This window comes from Acipenser ruthenus, chromosome 23 (assembly GCF_902713425.1).
Source record: "Acipenser ruthenus chromosome 23, fAciRut3.2 maternal haplotype, whole genome shotgun sequence".
In the NCBI taxonomy this organism is placed as follows: Eukaryota; Metazoa; Chordata; class Actinopteri; order Acipenseriformes; family Acipenseridae; genus Acipenser; species Acipenser ruthenus.
The window spans coordinates 14,472,705-14,493,936 of NC_081211.1; positions in this window are offsets into that span (position 1 = coordinate 14,472,705).

Here is a 21,232-nt window from a genome sequence, read left to right on the forward strand (position 1 = left end):
TAGTCTCCTGCAAATGGGAGAACATTATAATAGTCTCCTGCACATGAGAGAACATTATTATAGTCTCCTGCACATGGGAGAACATTATTATAGTCTCCCGCACATGTGAGAACATTATTATAGTCTCCTGCACATGAGACAACATTACTATAGTCTCCTGCACACAGAAGATCATTATTATAGTCTCCTGCACATGAGATAACATTATTATAGTATTCTGCACACAGGAGAACATTATTATAGTCTCCTGCACATGGGAGAACATTATTATAGTCTCCTCCACATGGGAGAACATTATTAAGGTCTCCTGCACATGGGAGGACATTATTATAGTCTCCTGCACATGGGAGAACATTATAATAGTCTCCTGCACACGGGAGAACATTATTATAGTCTCCTGCACCCAGGAGAACATTATTATAGTCTCCTGCACATGGGAGAACATTATTAAAGTCTCCTACACATGGGAGAACATTATTATAGTCTCCTCCACATGGGAGAACATTATTATAGTCTCCTGCACATGGGAGAACATTATTATAGTTTCCTGCACAGGGGAGAACATTATTATAGTCTCCTGCACATGGGAGAACATTATCATAGTCTCCTGCACATGGGAGAACATTATTATAGTCTCCTGCACACAGGAGAACATTATAATAGTCTCCTGCATATGGGAGCATGTTATTATAGTATTCTGCACACAGGAGAACATTATTAGAGTCTCCTGCACATGGGAGAACATTATTATAATCTCCTGCACATGGGAGAACATTATTATAGTATCCTGCACATGGGAGCATGTTATTATAGTCTCCTGCACATGGGAGAAGATTATTATAGTCTCCTGCACATGGGAGAACATTATTTTAGTCTCCTGCACATGGGAGAACAATATTATAGTCTGCTGCACATGGGAGAACATTATTATAGTCTCCCGCACATGTGAGAACATTATTATAGTCTCCTGCACATGAGACAACATTACTATAGTCTCCTGCACACAGAAGATCATTATTATAGTCTCCTGCACATGAGAGAACATTATTATAGTATTCTGCACACAGGAGAACATCATTATAGTCTCCTGCACATGGGAGAACATTATTATAGTCTCCTGCACATGGGAGAACATCATTGTAGTCTCCTGCACATAAGAGAATATTATTATAGTCTCCTGCACATGGGAGAACATTATTATAGTCTCCTGCACATGGGAGAACATTATTAATGTCTCCTACACATGGGAGAACATTATTATAGTCTCCTGCACATGGGAGAACATTATTATAGTCTCCTGCACATGGGAGAACATTATTAAGGTCTACTGCACATGGGAGGACATTATTATAGTCTCCTGCACATGGGAGAACATTATAATAGTCTCCTGCACACGGGAGAACATTATTATAGTCTCCTGCACCCAGGAGAACATTATTATAGTCTCCTGCACATGGGAGAACATTATTAAAGTCTCCTACACATGGGAGAACATTATTATAATCTCCTGCACATGGGAGAACATTATTATAGTCTCCTGCACATGGGAGAACATTATTAAGGTCTCCTGCACATGGGAGGACATTATTATAGTCTCCTGCACATGGGAGAACATTATTATAGTCTCCTGCACATGGGAGAACATTATTAAAGTCTCCTACACATGGGAGAACATTATTATAGTCTCCTGCACATGGGAGAACATTATTAAAGTCTCCTACACATGGGAGAACATTATTATAGTCTCCTGCACCCAGGAGAACATTATTATAGTCTCCTGCACATGGGAGAACATTATTAAAGTCTCCTACACATGGGAGAACATTATTATAATCTCCTGCACATGAGAGAACATTATTATAGTATTCTGCACACAGGAGAACATTATTATAGTCTCCTGCACATGGGAGAACATTATTATAGTCTCCTGCACATGGGAGAACATCATTATAGTCTCCTGCACATAAGAGAATATTATTATAGTCTCCTGCACATGGGAGAACATTATTATAGTCTCCTGCACATGGGAGAACATTATTAAAGTGTCCTACACATGGGAGAACATTATTATAGTCTCCTGCACATGGGAGAACATTATTAAGGTCTCCTGCACATGGGAGGACATTATTATAGTATCCTGCACATGGGAGAACATTATAATAGTCTCCTGCACACGGGAGAACATTATTATAGTCTCCTGCACCCAGGAGAACATTATTATAGTCTCCTGCACATGGGAGAACATTATTATAGTCTCCTGCACATGGGAGAACATTATTATAGTCTCCTCCACATGGGAGAACATTATTATAGTCTCCTGCACATGGGGGAACATTATTATAGTATCCTGCACATGGGAGCATGTTATTATAGTCTCCTGCACATGGGAGAAGATTATTATAGTCTCCTGCACATGGGAGAACATTATTTTAGTCTCCTGCACATGGGAGAACAATATTATAGTCTGCTGCACATGGGAGAACATTATTATAGTCTCCCGCACATGTGAGAACATTATTATAGTCTCCTGCACATGAGGCAACATTACTATAGTCTCCTGCACACAGAAGATCATTATTATAGTCTCCTGCACATGAGAGAACATTATTATAGTATTCTGCACACAGGAGAACATTATTATAGTCTCCTGCACATGGGAGAATATTATTATAGTCTCCTGCACATGGGAGAACATCATTATAGTCTCCTGCACATAAGAGAATATTATTATAGTCTCCTGCACATGGGAGAACATTATTATAGTCTCCTGCACATGGGAGAACATTATTATAGTCTCCTGCACATGGGAGAACATTATTATAGTCTCCTGCACATGGGAGAACATTATTAAGGTCTCCTGCACATGGGAGGACATTATTATAGTCTCCTGCACATGGGAGAACATTATAATAGTCTCCTGCACACGGGAGAACATTATTATAGTCTCCTGCACCCAGGAGAACATTATTATAGTCTCCTGCACATGGGAGAACATTATTAAAGTCTCCTACACATGGGAGAACATTATTATAGTCTCCTGCACATGGGAGAACATTATTAAAGTCTCCTACACATGGGAGAACATTATTATAGTCTCCTGCACATGGGAGAACATTATTATAGTCTCCTGCACATGGGAGAACATTATTAAGGTCTCCTACACATGGGAGGACATTATTATAGTCTCCTGCACATGGGAGAACATTATAATAGTATCCTGCACACGGGAGAACATTATTATAGTCTCCTGCACCCAGGAGAACATTATTATAGTCTCCTGCACACGGGAGAACGTTATTATAGTCTCCTGCACACCGGAGAACATTATTATAGTTTCCTGCACAGGGGAGAACATTATTATAGTCTCCTGCACATGGGAGAACATTATTATACTCTCCTGCACATGGGAGAACATTATTATAGTCTCCTGCACACAGGAGAACATTATAATAGTCTCCTGCATATGGGAGCATGTTATTATAGTATTCTGCACACAGGAGAACATTATTAGAGTCTCCTGCACATGGGAGAACATTATTATAATCTCCTGCACATGGGAGAACATTATTATAGTATCCTGCACATGGGAGCATGTTATTATAGTCTCCTGCACATGGGAGAAGATTATTATAGTCTCCTGCACATGGGAGAACATTATTTTAGTCTCCTGCACATGGGAGAACAATATTATAGTCTGCTGCACACGGGAGAACATTATTATAGTCTCCTGCACACAGGAGAACATTATTATAGTCTCCTGAACATGAGAGAACATTATTATAGTCTCCTGCACACGGGAGCATGTTATTATATTCTCCTGCCCATGGGAGAACATTATGATAGTCTCCTGCACACTGGAGAACATTACTATAGTCTCCTGCACATGGGAGCATGTTATTATAGTCTCCTGCACATGGGAGAACATTATTATAGTCTCCTGCACATGGGAGCATGTTATTATAGTATTCTGCACACAGGAGAACATTATTAGAGTCTCCTGCACATGGGAGAACATTATTATAGTCTAATGCACATGGGAGAACATTATTATAGTCTCCTGCACATGGGAGCATGTTATTATAGTCTCCTGCACATGCGAGAACATTATGATAGTATCCTGCACACAGGAGAACATTATTATAGTCTCCTGCATATGGGAGCATGGTATTATAGTATTCTGCACACAGGAGAACATTATTATAGTCTTCTGCACATGGGAGAACATTATTATAGTCTCCTGCACACGGGAGAACATTATTATAGTCTCCTGCACACAGGAGAACATTGTTATAGTCTCCTGCACATGGGAGCATGTTATTATAATCTCCTTCACATGGGAGCATATTATTATAGTCTCCTGCACAGAGGAGAACATTATTATAGTCTCCTGCACATGGGAGAACATTATTATAATCTCCTTCACATGGGAGCATGTTTTTATAGTATTCTGCACACAGGAGAACTTTATTATAATCTGCTGCACATGGGAGAACATTATTATAGTCTCCTGCACACGGGAGAACATTATTATAGTCTCCTGCACACAGGAGAACATTGTTATAGTCTCCTGCACATGGGAGCATGTTATTATAATCTCCTTCACATGGGAGCATATTATTATAGTGTCCTGCACAGAGGAGAACATTATTATAGTCTCCTGCACATGGGAGAACATTATTATAATCTCCTTCACATGGGAGCATGTTATTATAGTATTCTGCACACAGGAGAACTTTATTATAATCTCCTGCACATGGGAGAACATTATAATAGTCTCCTGCACACGGGAGAACATTATTATAGTCTCCTGCACACAGGAGAACATTGTTATAGTCTCCTGCACATGGGAGCTTGTTATTATAATCTCCTTCACATGGGAGCATATTATTATAGTCTCCTGCACAGAGGAGAACATTATTATAGTCTCCTGCACATGGGAGAACATTATTATAGTCTCCTGCAAATGAGAGAACATTATTATAGTCTCCTGCACACATGAGAACATTATTATAGTCTCCTGCACATGGGAGCATGTTAGTATAGTATTCTGCAAACAGGAGAACATTATTATAGTCTCCTGCACATGGGAGAACATTATTATAGTCTCCTGCACACAGGAGAACGTTATTATAGTCTCCTGCACACGGGAGAACATTATTATAGTCTCCTGCACATGGGAGAGCATTATTATAGTATCCTGCACATGGGAGAACATTATCATAGTCTCCTGCACATGGGAGAACATTAGTATAGTTTCTAGCACATGGGAGAACATTATTATACTCTCCTGCACAAGGGAGAACATTATTATAGTCTCCTGCACAAAGGAGAACATTATTATAGTCTCCTGCACATGGGAGCATGTTATTATAGTATTCTGCACACAGGAGAACATTATTATAGTCTCCTGCACATGGGAGAACATTATTATTGTCTCCTGCACATGGGAGAACATTATCATAGTCTCCTGCACATGGGAGCATGTTATTATTGTCTCCTGCACATGGGAGAACATTATGATAGTCTCCTGCACACTGGAGAACATTACTATAGTCTCCTGCACATGGGAGCATGTTATTATAGTCTCCTGCACATGGGAGAACATTATTATAGTCTCCTGCACAATGTAAAACATTATTATAGTCTCCTGCACACGGGAGAACATTATTATACTCTCCTGCACATGAGAGAACATTATTATAGTCTACTGCACATGGGAGCATGGTATTATAATCTCCTGCACATGGGAGAACATTATTATAGTCTCCTGCACATGGGAGAACATTATTATAGTTTCCTGCACATGGGAGAACATTATTATATTCTCCTGCACATGGGGGAACATTATTATAGTCTCCTGCACATGGGAGAACATTATTATAGTCTCCTGCATACCGGAGAACATTATTATAGTTTCCTGCACATGGGAGCATGTTATTATAGTATTCTGCACACAGGAAAACATTATTAGAGTCTCCTGCACATGGGAGAACATTATTATAGTCTCCTGCACATGGGAGAACATTATTATAGTCTCCTGCACATGGGAGCATATTATTATAGTCTGATGCACATGGGAGAACATTATTATAGTCTCCTGCACACAGGAGAACATTATTATAGTCTCCTGCACATGGGAGCATGTTATTATAGTATTCTGCACACAGGAGAACATTATTATAGTCTCCTGCACATGGGAGAACATTATAATAGTCTCCTGCACACGGGAGAACAATATTATAGTCTCCTGCACACAGGAGAATGTTATTATAGTCTCCTGCACACGGGAGAACATTATTATAGTTTCCTGCAAACGGGAGAACATTATTATAGTCTCCTGCACACGGGAGAACATTATTATAGTCTACTGCACATGGGAGAACATTATTATAGTCTCCTGCACATGGGAGAACATTATTATAGTCTCCTGCACATGGGAGCATGTTATTATACTATTCTGCACACAGGAGAACATTATTAGAGTCTCCTGCACATGGGAGAACATTATTATAGTCTAATGCACATGGGAGAACATTATTATAGTCTCCTGCACATGGGAGCATGTTATTATAGTCTCCTGCACATGCGAGAACATTATGATAGTATCCTGCACACAGGAGAACATTATTATAGTCTCCTGCACATGGGAGCATGGTATTATAGTATTCTGCACACAGGAGAACATTATTATAGTCTCCTGCACATGGGAGAACATTATTATAGTCTCCTGCACATGGGAGAACATTATCATGCTCTCCTGCACACAGGAGAACATTATTATAGTCTCCTGCACATGGGAGCATGTTATTATAGTATTCTGCACACAGGAGAACATTATTATAGTCTTCTGCACATGGGAGAACATTATTATAGTCTCCTGCACATGGGAGAACATTATTATAGTCTCCTGCACACGGGAGAACGTTATTATAGTATTCTGCACACAGGAGAACATTATTATAGTCTTCTGCACATGGGAGAACATTATTATAGTCTCCTGCACATGGGAGAACATTATTATAGTCTCCTGCACACAGGAAAATATTATTATAGTCTTCTGCACATGGGAGCACGTTATTATAATCTCCTTCACATGGGAACATGTTATTATAGTATTCTGCACACAGGAGAACTTTATTATAATCTCCTGCACATGGGAGCACATTATTATAGTCTAATGCACACAGGAGAACATTATTATAGTCTCCTGCACACAGGAGAACATTGTTATAGTCTCCTGCACATGGGAGCATGTTATTATAATCTCCTTCACATGGGAGCATATTATTATAGTCTCCTGCACAGAGGAGAACATTATTATAGTCTCCTGCACATGGGAGAACATTATTATAGTCTCCTGCACATGGGAGCATATTATTATAGTCTCCTGCACACAGGAGAACATTATTATAGTCTTCTGCACATGGGAGCATGTTATTATAGTATTCTGCACACAGGAGAACATTATTATAGTCTCCTGCACATGGGAGAACATTATTATTGTCTCCTGCACATGGGAGAACATTATCATAGTCTCCTGCACATGGGAGCATGTTATTATTGTCTCCTGCACATGGGAGAACATTATGATAGTCTCCTGCACACTGGAGAACATTACTATAGTCTCCTGCACATGGGAGCATGTTATTATAGTCTCCTGCACATGGGAGAACATTATTATAGTCTCCTGCACAATGTAAAACATTATTATAGTCTCCTGCACACGGGAGAACATTATTATACTCTCCTGCACATGAGAGAACATTATTATAGTCTACTGCACATGGGAGCATGTTATTATAATCTCCTGCACATGGGAGAACATTATTATAGTCTCCTGCACATGGGAGAACATTATTATAGTTTCCTGCACATGGGAGAACATTATTATATTCTCCTGCACATGGGAGAACATTATTATAGTCTCCTGCACATGGGAGAACATTATTATAGTCTCCTGCATACCGGAGAACATTATTATAGTTTCCTGCACATGGGAGCATGTTATTATAGTATTCTGCACACAGGAAAACATTATTAGAGTCTCCTGCACATGGGAGAACATTATTATAGTCTCCTGCACATGGGAGCATATTATTATAGTCTCCTGCACACAGGAGAACATTATTATAGTCTTCTGCACATGGGAGCATGTTATTATAATCTCCTTCACATGGGAGCATGTTATTATAGTATTCTGCACACAGGAGAACATTATTATAGTCTCCTGCACACGGGAGAACGTTATTATAGTATTCTGCACACAGGAGAACATTATTATAGTCTTCTGCACATGGGAGAACATTATTATAGTCTCCTGCACATGGGAGAACATTATTATAGTCTCCTGCACACAGGAGAACATTATTATAGTCTTCTGCACATGGGAGCACGTTATTATAATCTCCTTCACATGGGAACATGTTATTATAGTATTCTGCACACAGGAGAACTTTATTATAATCTCCTGCACATGGGAGCACATTATTATAGTCTAATGCACACAGGAGAACATTATTATAGTCTCCTGCACACAGGAGAACATTGTTATAGTCTCCTGCACATGGGAGAACATTAGTATAGTTTCTAGCACATGGGAGAACATTATTATAATCTCCAGCACATGGGAGAACATTATTATAGTCTCCTGCACAAAGGAGAACATTATTATAGTCTCCTGCACATGGGAGAACATTATTATTGTCTCCTGCACATGGGAGAACATTATTATAGTCTCCTGCACATGGGAGCATGTTATTATAGTCTTCTGCACATGGGAGAACATTATGATAGTCTCCTGCACACAGGAGAACATTATTATAGTTTCCTGCACATGGGAGCATGTTATTATAATCTCCTTCACATGGGAGCATATTATTATAGTCTCCTGCACAGAGGAGAACATTATTATAGTCTCCTGCACATGGGAGAACATTATTATAGTCTCCTGCAAATGAGAGAACATTATTATAGTCTCCTGCACACATGAGAACATTAGTATAGTCTCCTGCACATGGGCGCATGTTAGTATAGTATTCTGCAAACAGGAGAACATTATTATAGTCTCCTGCACATGGGAGAATATTATTATAGTCTCCTGCACACAGTAGAACATTATTATAGTCTCCTGCACATGGGATAACATTATTATAGTCTCCTTCACATGGGAGAACATTATTATAGTCTCCTGCACATGGGAGAACATTATGATAGTCTCCTGCACACAGGAGAACATTATTATAGTCTCCTGCACATGGGAGCATGTTATTATAGTATTCTGCACACAGGAGAACATTATTATAGTCTCCTGCACATGGGAGCATGTTACTATAATCTCCTGCACATGGGAGCATGTTATTATAATCTCCTGCACATTGGAGAATATTATTATAGTCTCCTACACATGGGAGAACATTATTATAGTTTCCTGCACACGGGAGAACATTATTATACTCTCCTGCACATGAGAGAACATTATTATAGTCTCCTGCACACAGGAGAACATTATTATAGTCTCCTGCACACGGAGAACGTTATTATAGTCTCCTGCACACATGAGAACATTATTATAGTCTCCTGCACATGGGAGAACATTATTATAGTCTCCTGCACATGGGAGAACATTATGATAGTCTCCTGCACATGGGAGAACATTATCATACTCTCCTGCACACAGGAGAACATTATTATAGTCTCCTGCACATGGGAGCATGTTATTATAGTATTCTGCACACAGGAGAACATTGTTATAGTCTTCTGCACATGGGAGAACATTATTATAGTCTCCTGCACATGGGAGAACATTATTATAGTCTCCTGCACAGAGGAGAACATTATTATAGTCTCCTGCACATGGGAGCATGTTATTATAATCTCCTGCACATGAGAGAACATTATTATAGTCTCCTGCACATGGGAGAACATTATTAAAGTCTCCTACACATGGGAGAACATTATTATAGTCTCCTGCACATGGGAGAACATTATTATAGTCTCCTGCACATGGGAGAACATTATTAAGGTCTCCTGCACATGGGAGGACATTATTATAGTCTCCTGCACATGGGAGAACATTATAATAGTATCCTGCACACGGGAGAACATTATTATAGTCTCCTGCACCCAGGAGAACATTATTATAGTCTCCTGCACACGGGAGAACGTTATTATAGTCTCCTGCACACGGGAGAACATTATTATAGTTTCCTGCACAGGGGAGAACATTATTATAATCTCCTGCACATTGGAGAACATTATTATACTCTCCTGCACATGGGAGAACATTATTATAGTCTCCTGCACACAGGAGAACATTATAATAGTCTCCTGCATATGGGAGCATGTTATTATAGTATTCTGCACACAGGAGAACATTATTAGAGTCTCCTGCACATGGGAGAACTTTATTATAATCTCCTGCACATGGGAGAACATTATTATAGTATCCTGCACATGGGAGCATGTTATTATAGTCTCCTGCACATGGGAGAAGATTATTATAGTCTCCTGCACATGGGAGAACATTATTTTAGTCTCCTGCACATGGGAGAACAATATTATAGTCTGCTGCACACGGGAGAACATTATTATAGTCTCCTGCACACAGGAGAACATTATTATAGTCTCCTGAACATGAGAGAACATTATTATAGTCTCCTGCACACGGGAGCATGTTATTATAGTCTCCTGCACATGGGAGAACATTATGATAGTCTCCTGCACACTGGAGAACATTACTATAGTCTCCTGCACATGGGAGCATGTTATTATAGTCTCCTGCACATGGGAGAACATTATTATAGTCTCCTGCACATGGGAGAACATTATTATAGTCTCCTGCACATGGGAGCATGTTATTATAGTATTCTGCACACAGGAGAACATTATTAGAGTCTCCTGCACATGGGAGAACATTATTATAGTCTAATGCACATGGGAGAACATTATTATAGTCTCCTGCACATGGGAGCATGTTATTATAGTCTCCTGCACATGCGAGAACATTATGATAGTATCCTGCACACAGGAGAACATTATTATAGTCTCCTGCATATGGGAGCATGGTATTATAGTATTCTGCACACAGGAGAACATTATTATAGTCTCCTGCACATGGGAGAACATTATTATAGTCTCCTGCACATGGTAGAACATTATCATACTCTCCTGCACACAGGAGAACATTATTATAGTCTCCTGCACATGGGAGCATGTTATTATAGTATTCTGCACACAGCAGAACATTATTATAGTCTTCTGCACATGGGAGAACATTATTATAGTCTCCTGCACACAGGAGAACATTGTTATAGTCTCCTGCACATGGGAGCATGTTATTATAATCTCCTTCACATGGGAGCATATTATTATAGTCTCCTGCACAGAGGAGAACATTATTATAGTCTCCTGCACATGGGAGAACATTATTATAATCTCCTTCACATGGGAGCATGTTTTTATAGTATTCTGCACACAGGAGAACTTTATTATAATCTCCTGCACATGGGAGAACATTATTATAGTCTCCTGCACACGGGAGAACATTATTATAGTCTCCTGCACACAGGAGAACATTGTTATAGTCTCCTGCACATGGGAGCTTGTTATTATAATCTCCTTCACATGGGAGCATATTATTATAGTCTCCTGCACAGAGGAGAACATTATTATAGTCTCCTGCACATGGGAGAACATTATTATAGTCTCCTGCAAATGAGAGAACATTATTATAGTCTCCTGCACACATGAGAACATTATTATAGTCTCCTGCACATGGGAGCATGTTAGTATAGTATTCTGCAAACAGGAGAACATTATTATAGTCTCCTGCACAGAGGAGAACATTATTATAGTCTCCTGCACATGGGAGAACATTATTATAGTCTCCTGCACATGGGAGCATATTATTATAGTCTCCTGCACACAGGAGAACATTATTATAGTCTTCTGCACATGGGAGCATGTTATTATAATCTCCTTCACATGGGAGCATGTTATTATAGTATTCTGCACACAGGAGAACATTATTATAATCTCCTGCACATGGGAGAACGTTATTATAGTCTCCTGCACATGGGAGAACATTATTATAGTCTCCTGCACACAGGAGAACATTATTATAGTCTTCTGCACATGGGAGCACGTTATTATAATCTCCTTCACATGGGAGCATGTTATTATAGTATTCTGCACACAGGAGAACTTTATTATAATCTCCTGCACATGGGAGAACATTATTATAGTCTCCTGCAAATGAGGGAACATTATTATAGTCTCCTGCACACATGAGAACATTATTATAGTCTCCTGCACATGGGAGCATGTTATTATAGTATTCTGCACACAGGAGAACTTTATTATAATCTCCTGCACATGGGAGAACATTATTATAGTCTCCTGCACACGGGAGAACATTATTATAGTCTCCTGCACACAGGAGAACATTATTATAGTCTCCTGCACATGGGAGCATATTATTATAGTCTCCTGCACACAGGAGAACATTATTATAGTCTTCTGGACATGGGAGCATGTTATTATAATCTCCTTCACATGGGAGCATGTTATTATAGTATTCTGCACACAGGAGAACATTATTATAATCTCCTGCACATGGGAGAACGTTATTATAGTCTCCTGCACATGGGAGAACATTATTATAGTCTCCTGCACACAGGAGAACATTATTATAGTCTTCTGCACATGGGAGCACGTTATTATAATCTCCTTCACATGGGAGCATGTTATTATAGTATTCTGCACACAGGAGAACTTTATTATAATCTCCTGCACATGGGAGAACATTATTATAGTCTCCTGCAAATGAGGGAACATTATTATAGTCTCCTGCACACATGAGAACATTATTATAGTCTCCTGCACATGGGAGCATGTTAGTATAGTATTCTGCAAACAGGAGAACATTATTATAGTCTCCTCCACATGGGAGAACATTATTATAGTCTCCTGCACACAGGAGAACGTTATTATAGTCTCCTGCACACGGGAGAACATTATTATAGTCTCCTGCACATGGGAGAACATTATTATAGTCTCCTGCACATCGGAGAACATTATCATAGTCTCCTGCACATGGGAGAACATTAGTATAGTTTCTAGCACATGGGAGAACATTATTATAATCTCCAGCACATGGGAGAACATTATTATAGTCTCCTGCACAAAGGAGAACATTATTATAGTCTCCTGCACATGGGAGAACATTATTATTGTCTCCTGCACATGGGAGAACATTATTATAGTCTCCTGCACATGGGAGCATGTTATTATAGTCTTCTGCACATGGGAGAACATTATGATAGTCTCCTGCACACAGGAGAACATTATTATAGTTTCCTGCACATGGGAGCATGTTATTATAGTCTAATGCACATGGGAGAACATTATTATAGTCTCCTGCACATGGGAGCATGTTATTATAGTCTCCTGCACATGGGAGAACATTATTATAGACTCCTGCACACAGGAGAACATTATTATAGTCTTCTGCACATGGGAGCACGTTATTATAATCTCCTTCACATGGGAGCATGTTATTATAGTATTCTGCACACAGGAGAACTTTATTATAATCTCCTGCACATGGGAGAACATTATTATAGTCTCCTGCAAATGAGGGAACATTATTATAGTCTCCTGCACACATGAGAACATTATTATAGTCTCCTGCACATGGGAGCATGTTATTATAGTATTCTGCACACAGGAGAACTTTATTATAATCTCCTGCACATGGGAGAACATTATTATAGTCTCCTGCACACGGGAGAACATTATTATAGTCTCCTGCACACAGGAGAACATTATTATAGTCTCCTGCACATGGGAGCATATTATTATAGTCTCCTGCACACAGGAGAACATTATTATAGTCTTCTGCACATGGGAGCATGTTATTATAATCTCCTTCACATGGGAGCATGTTATTATAGTATTCTGCACACAGGAGAACATTATTATAATCTCCTGCACATGGGAGAACGTTATTATAGTCTCCTGCACATGGGAGAACATTATTATAGTCTCCTGCACACAGGAGAACATTATTATAGTCTTCTGCACATGGGAGCACGTTATTATAATCTCCTTCACATGGGAGCATGTTATTATAGTATTCTGCACACAGGAGAACTTTATTATAATCTCCTGCACATGGGAGAACATTATTATAGTCTCCTGCAAATGAGGGAACATTATTATAGTCTCCTGCACACATGAGAACATTATTATAGTCTCCTGCACATGGGAGCATGTTAGTATAGTATTCTGCAAACAGGAGAACATTATTATAGTCTCCTCCACATGGGAGAACATTATTATAGTCTCCTGCACACAGGAGAACGTTATTATAGTCTCCTGCACACAGGAGAACATTATTATAGTCTCCTGCACATGGGAGAACATTATTATAGTCTCCTGCACATCGGAGAACATTATCATAGTCTCCTGCACATGGGAGAACATTAGTATAGTTTCTAGCACATGGGAGAACATTATTATAATCTCCAGCACATGGGAGAACATTATTATAGTCTCCTGCACAAAGGAGAACATTATTATAGTCTCCTGCACATGGGAGAACATTATTATTGTCTCCTGCACATGGGAGAACATTATTATAGTCTCCTGCACATGGGAGCATGTTATTATAGTCTTCTGCACATAGGAGAACATTATTATAGTCTCCTGCACATGGGCGCATGTTAGTATAGTATTCTGCAAACAGGAGAACATTATTATAGTCTCCTGCACATGGGAGAATATTATTATAGTCTCCTGCACACAGTAGAACATTATTATAGTCTCCTGCACATGGGATAACATTATTATAGTCTCCTGCACATGGGAGAACATTATTATAGTCTCCTGCACATGGGAGAACATTATGATAGTCTCCTGCACACAGGAGAACATTATTATAGTCTCCTGCACATGGGAGCATGTTATTATAGTATTCTGCACACAGGAGAACATTATTATAGTCTCCTGCACATCGGAGAACATGATTATAGTCTCCTGCACACGGGAGAACATTATTATAGTCTCCTGCCCACAGGAGAACATTATTATAGTCTCCTGCACATGGGAGGATGTTATTATAATCTCCTGCACATGAGAGAACATTATTATAGTCTCCTGCACACGGGAGAAAATTATTATAATCTCCTGCAGAAAGGAGAACATTATTATAGTCTCCTGCACATGGGAGCATGTTACTATAATCTCCTGCACATGGGAGCATGTTATTATAATCTCCTGCACATTGGAGAATATTATTATAGTCTCCTACACATGGGAGAACATTATTATAGTTTCCTGCACACGGGAGAACATTATTATACTCTCCTGCACATGAGAGAACATTATTATAGTCTCCTGCACATGGGAGAACATTATTTTAGTCTCCTGCACACGGGAGAACATTATTATAGTCTCCTGCACACAGGAGAACATTATTATAGTCTCCTGCACACGGAGAACGTTATTATAGTCTCCTGCACACATGAGAACATTATTATAGTCTCCTGCACATGGGAGAACATTATTATAGTCTCCTGCACATGGGAGAACATTATGATAGTCTCCTGCACATGGGAGAACATTATCATACTCTCCTGCACACAGGAGAACATTATTATAGTCTCCTGCACATGGGAGCATGTTATTATAGTATTCTGCACACAGGAGAACATTGTTATACTCTTCTGCACATGGGAGAACATTATTATAGTCTCCTGCACATGGGAGAACATTATTATAGTCTCCTGCACAGAGGAGAACATTATTATAGTCTCCTGCACATGGGAGCATGTTATTATAATCTCCTGCACATGAGAGAACATTATTATAGTCTCCTGCAAACGGGAGAACATTATTATAGTCTCCTGCACACAGGAGAACATTATTATAGTCTTCTGCACATGGGAGAATGTTATTATAATCTCCTTCACATGGGAGCATGTTATTATAGTATTCTGCACACAGGAGAACATTTTATATATTCTCCTGCACATGGGAGAACGTTATTATAGTCTCCTGCACATGGGAGAACATTATTATATTCTCCTGCACACAGGAGAACATTATTATAGTCTCCTGCACATGGGAGCACGTTATTATAATCTCCTTCATATGGGAGCATGTTATTATAGTATTCTGCACACAGGAGAACTTTATTATAATCTCCTCCACATGGGAGAACATTAGTATAGTTTCTAGCACATGGGAGAAAATTATTATAATCTCCAGCACATGGGAGAACATTATTATAGTCTCCTGCACAAAGGAGAACATTATTATAGTCTCCAGCACATGGGAGAACATTATTATTGTCTCCTGCACATGGGAGAACATTATTATAGTCTCCTGCACATGGGAGCATGTTATTATAGTCTTCTGCACATAGGAGAACATTATTATAGTCTCCTGCACATGGGCGCATGTTAGTATAGTATTCTGCAAACAGGAGAACATTATTATAGTCTCCTGCACATGGGAGAATATTATTATAGTCTCCTGCACACAGTAGAACATTATTATAGTCTCCTGCACATGGGATAACATTATTATAGTCTCCTGCACATGGGAGAACATTATTATAGTCTCCTGCACATGGGAGAACATTATGATAGTCTCCTGCACACAGGAGAACATTATTATAGTCTCCTGCACATGGGAGCATGTTATTATAGTATTCTGCACACAGGAGAACATTATTATAGTCTCCTGCACATCGGAGAACATGATTATAGTCTCCTGCACACGGGAGAACATTATTTTAGTCTCCTGCCCACAGGAGAACATTATTATAGTCTCCTGCACATGGGAGGATGTTATTATAATCTCCTGCACATGAGAGAACATTATTATAGTCTCCTGCACACGGGAGAAAATTATTATAATCTCCTGCAGAAAGGAGAACATTATTATAGTCTCCTGCACATGGGAGCATGTTACTATAATCTCCTGCACATGGGAGCATGTTATTATAATCTCCTGCACATTGGAGAATATTATTATAGTCTCCTACACATGGGAGAACATTATTATAGTTTCCTGCACACGGGAGAACATTATTATACTCTCCTGCACATGAGAGAACATTATTATAGTCTCCTGCACATGGGAGAACATTATTTTAGTCTCCTGCACACGGGAGAACATTATTATAGTCTCCTGCACACAGGAGAACATTATTATAGTCTCCTGCACACGGAGAACGTTATTATAGTCTCCTGCACACATGAGAACATTATTATAGTCTCCTGCACATGGGAGAACATGATTATAGTCTCCTGCACACGGGAGAACATTATTATAGTCTCCTGCCCACAGGAGAACATTATTATAGTCTCCTGCACATGGGAGGATGTTATTATAATCTCCTGCACATGAGAGAACATTATTATAGTCTCCTGCACACGGGAGAAAATTATTATAATCTCCTGCAGAAAGGAGAACATTATTATAGTCTCCTGCACATGGGAGCATGTTACTATAATCTCCTGCACATGGGAGCATGTTATTATAATCTCCTGCACATTGGAGAATATTATTATAGTCTCCTACACATGGGAGAACATTATTATAGTTTCCTGCACACGGGAGAACATTATTATACTCTCCTGCACATGAGAGAACATTATTATAGTCTCCTGCACATGGGAGAACATTATTTTAGTCTCCTGCACACGGGAGAACATTATTATAGTCTCCTGCACACAGGAGAACATTATTATAGTCTCCTGCACACGGAGAACGTTATTATAGTCTCCTGCACACATGAGAACATTATTATAGTCTCCTGCACATGGGAGAACATTATTATAGTCTCCTGCACATGGGAGAACATTATGATAGTCTCCTGCACATGGGAGAACATTATCATACTCTCCTGCACACAGGAGAACATTATTATAGTCTCCTGCACATGGGAGCATGTTATTATAGTATTCTGCACACAGGAGAACATTGTTATAGTCTTCTGCACATGGGAGAACATTATTATAGTCTCCTGCACATGGGAGAACATTATTATAGTCTCCTGCACAGAGGAGAACATTATTATAGTCTCCTGCACATGGGAGCATGTTATTATAATCTCCTGCACATGAGAGAACATTATTATAGTCTCCTGCAAACGGGAGAACATTATTATAGTCTCCTGCACACAGGAGAACATTATTATAGTCTTCTGCACATGGGAGAATGTTATTATAATCTCCTTCACATGGGAGCATGTTATTATAGTATTCTGCACACAGGAGAACATTTTATATAATCTCCTGCACATGGGAGAACGTTATTATAGTCTCCTGCACATGGGAGAACATTATTATATTCTCCTGCACACAGGAGAACATTATTATAGTCTCCTGCACATGGGAGCACGTTATTATAATCTCCTTCATATGGGAGCATGTTATTATAGTATTCTGCACACAGGAGAACTTTATTATAATCTCCTGCACATGGGAGAACATTATTATAGTCCCCTGCACACGGGAGAACATTATTATAGTCTCCTGCAAATGAGAGAACATTATTATAGTCTCCTGCACACATGACAACATTATTATAGTCTCCAGCACATGGGAGCATGTTAGTATAGTATTCTGCAAACAGGAGAACATTATTATAGTCTCCTGCACATCGGAGAACATTATCATAGTCTCCTGCACATGGGAGAACATTAGTATAGTTTCTAGCATATGGGAGAACGTTATTATAGTCTCCTGCACACATGAGAACATTATTATAGTCTCCTGCACATGGGAGAACATTATTATAGTCTCCTGCACATGGGAGAACATTATGATAGTCTCCTGCACATGGGAGAACATTATCATACTCTCCTGCACACAGGAGAACATTATTATAGTCTCCTGCACATGGGAGCATGTTATTATAGTATTCTGCACACAGGAGAACATTGTTATAGTCTTCTGCACATGGGAGAACATTATTATAGTCTCCTGCACATGGGAGAACATTATTATACTCTCCTGCACAGAGGAGAACATTATTATAGTCTCCTGCACATGGGAGCATGTTATTATAATCTCCTGCACATGAGAGAACATTATTATAGTCTCCTGCAAACGGGAGAACATTATTATAGTCTCCTGCACACAGGAGAACATTATTATAGTCTTCTGCACATGGGAGAATGTTATTATAATCTCCTTCACATGGGAGCATGTTATTATAGTATTCTGCACACAGGAGAACATTTTATATAATCTCCTGCACATGGGAGAACGTTATTATAGTCTCCTGCACATGGGAGAACATTATTATATTCTCCTGCACACAGGAGAACATTATTATAGTCTCCTGCACATGGGAGCACGTTATTATAATCTCCTTCATATGGGAGCATGTTATTATAGTATTCTGCACACAGGAGAACTTTATTATAATCTCCTGCACATGGGAGAACATTATTATAGTCCCCTGCACACGGGAGAACATTATTATAGTCTCCTGCAAATGAGAGAACATTATTATAGTCTCCTGCACACATGAGAACATTATTATAGTCTCCAGCACATGGGAGCATGTTAGTATAGTATTCTGCAAACAGGAGAACATTATTATAGTCTCCTGCACATCGGAGAACATTATCATAGTCTCCTGCACATGGGAGAACATTAGTATAGTTTCTAGCATATGGGAGAACATTATTATAATCTCCAGCACATGGGAGAACATTATTATAGTCTCCTGCACAAAGGAGAACATTATTATAGTCTCCTGCACATGGGAGCATGTTATTATAGTATTCTGCACACAGAACATTATTATAGTCTCCTGCACATGGGAGAACATTATTATTGTCTCCTGCACATGGGAGAACATTATTATAGTCTCCTGCACATGGGAGCATGTTATTATAGTCTCCTGCACATGGGAGAACATTATGATAGTCTCCTGCACACAGGAGAACATTATTATAGTTTCCTGCACATGGGAGCATGTTATTATAATCTCCTTCACATGGGAGCATATTATTATAGTCTCCTGCACAGAGGAGAACATTATTATAGTCTCCTGCACCTGGGAGAACATTATTATAGTCTCCTGCAAATGAGAGAACATTATTATAGTCTCCTGCACACATGAGAACATTATTATAGTCTCCTGCACATGGGCGCATGTTAGTATAGTATTCTGCAAACAGGAGAACATTATTATAGTCTCCTGCACATGGGAGAACATTATTATAGTCTCCTGCACACAGTAGAACATTATTATAGTCTCCTGCACATGGGATAACATTATGATAGTCTCCTGCACACAGGAGAACATTATTATAGTCTCCTGCACATGGGAGCATGTTATTATAGTATTCTGCACACAGGAGAACATTATTATAGTCTCCTGCACATCGGAGAACATGATTATAGTCTCCTGCACACGGGAGAACATTATTATAGTCTCCTGCCCATGGGAGAACATTATTATAGTCTCCTGCACATGGGAGAACATTATGATAGTCTCCTGCACATGGGAGAACATTATCATACTCTCCTGCACACAGGAGAACATTATTATAGTCTCCTGCACATGGGAGCATGTTATTATAGTATTCTGCACACAGGAGAACATTGTTATAGTCTTCTGCACATGGGAGAACATTATTATAGTCTCCTGCACATGGGAGAACATTATTATACTCTCCTGCACAGAGGAGAACATTATTATAGTCTCCTGCACATGGGAGCATGTTATTATAATCTCCTGCACATGAGAGAACATTATTATAGTCTCCTGCAAACGGGAGAACATTATTATAGTCTCCTGCACACAGGAGAACATTATTATAGTCTTCTGCACATGGGAGAATGTTATTATAATCTCCTTCACATGGGAGCATGTTATTATAGTATTCTGCACACAGGAGAACATTTTATATAATCTCCTGCACATGGGAGAACGTTATTATAGTCTCCTGCACATGGGAGAACATTATTATATTCTCCTGCACACAGGAGAACATTATTATAGTCTCCTGCACATGGGAGCACGTTATTATAATCTCCTTCATATGGGAGCATGTTATTATAGTATTCTGCACACAGGAGAACTTTATTATAATCTCCTGCACATGGGAGAACATTATTATAGTCCCCTGCACACGGGAGAACATTATTATAGTCTCCTGCAAATGAGAGAACATTATTATAGTCTCCTGCACACATGAGAACAT